Here is a 1,753-nt window from a genome sequence, read left to right as displayed (position 1 = left end):
AAGAAGGGACCATTCCCTGGAGAAGGATGTCATGCTTGGTAGGGTGGAGGGTCGACGAAAGAGGGGGAGGCCTTCAGGGAGATGGATTGATACAGTGGCTGTGATGATGGGCTCGAGTATAGCATGGATTGTGGGGCTGGCACGGGATCGGGCAGTGTTTCATTCTGCTGTGCATGGGGTCGCTATGAGTCGGAAATGACTCGATGGCACTTAACTACAACAACAACAACAGGATAAAAAGGAGCTCTGGTGGTGGTACAGTGGTTAAGGTATTTGGCTGCTAACAAATGGTTGGTAGTTCAAAACCACCAGTTGGTCTGAGAGGGGAAGATGAAGCAATCTACTTCTGTAAAGATTTACAGCCTTGGAAACCCTGTGGAACACTACAGTCAGAATAAACTCCATGGCAGTACGTTTGGATTTCTTGGTAATGAATAAAAAAGGCTCTCAAGCAAGTGTTTAAATCACATTTTCTAGATTTTGATAAAGCAGAAGTTTGTATGTGCTACCAGCATATAAGAATGTCTTGTGTTTTTCCAGAGAAGTAAAGAGAGAGGAAAGTTCCAATGAGTTTGGAAATATGTGGAAGTTAATCAGTGTGAGATCGGAATGGATAAAGTTGCTGAGAACTCATATCATAAGAAAACCATGACCAATAGAAAACCATGACCTATTCAAAAGGGGCTCTGGTGGCATAGTGGATAAGGCATTTAGGTGCTAACAAGAAGGCCACCGGTTAAAACCCACCAGCTGCTCCACCAAAGGAAGATAGGGTGATCTACTTCTGCAAAGATTTACAGCCTTGCAAACCTGACGGTGGTTGCTATGTCTGACTGCTGTGTGTCAGAACTGACTTGAGGACAGTGAATTTGGATTTTTATTAGTATTATTACTCAAAAGGAAATTAAGGCTGCCAGCAGGTTTGTGACCTAAATTAGGTACTGGCTTGTCCCAAATAAGGAAACCCTCGGCCCTGGATATTAAAGTCCTAACAGAAAACTCAAAGGGCTCTGACAGTGAGGTCCAATGTATTTTGGTTAATTTAGCCTTACAGGAAATGAGGGAGTGAAGCATTTAAAACAAACAAAAACCAGCGACTGGCATGGCGTGGACCCTGTTCTAGAAGCTGAGGTAGCAGTTGTGCACTTAATAGACCAAAATCTGCCCAAAGCATACTGTTTCACAGCAGGGGGTAGTGATACAAGTTGGTCTCTTCAAAGATAAGAGCCACCTGATTCTGAACCATCTATGGCCTAGGCTGTTTGTTCCTGAACAGCTAGAGTTTTCTAGACACTCCCACTGTCTATAAATTATTCCAACCCCACGGTGCTTTTACTTAGGGATAGATACTCCCTCTCCTAAATTCCTAGAAGTCTCACCTGAATGCTTTCAAGCCTTAGCCACGTGGGCTAGTATGTGTTATAACCTGCTTCCTAACAATGCAGGGTATCATTAATAGCTTCCTGACACAGAGGCCATGAATTAGCTGGGCAACTCTTCGGGTAATAACCTGCAACCGCATAGAAACACCAAGCCTTGTTTTTAAATCATATCACAGCTGATTCAACACCTGGTTATCCACCATTGCTAATTTACTATGCTCTCTCACCATACAGCATATTGTTGTTGTTGTTGTTATGTGCTGTCGAGTCAGCCCCGACTCATAGTGACCCCTCCTTGGGTTTCCGAGGCAGTATCACTACGGAAGTAGATTGCCCCATCTTCCTTCTGAGGAGTGGCTGGTGGGTTTGAA

At 44.0% G+C, this 1,753-nt stretch overlaps 1 protein-coding gene across 1 annotated transcript in view; it reads right to left on the bottom strand.

Moving 5' to 3' along the window:
• Nucleotides 1-1,753, bottom strand: part of HEXB (hexosaminidase subunit beta) — a 62,713-nt gene that overhangs the window by 46,494 nt on the left and 14,466 nt on the right. The window lies entirely within an intron of this gene.

The sequence above is a fragment of the Orycteropus afer genome, unplaced genomic scaffold (genome assembly GCF_000298275.1).
Source record: "Orycteropus afer afer isolate SDZICR_OR568_19922 unplaced genomic scaffold, OryAfe1.0 scaffold00104, whole genome shotgun sequence".
NCBI lineage: Eukaryota > Metazoa > Chordata > Mammalia > Tubulidentata > Orycteropodidae > Orycteropus > Orycteropus afer.
Note: the sequence above shows the minus strand (reverse complement) of the source record. Positions and strands in the feature narration are given on the sequence as shown.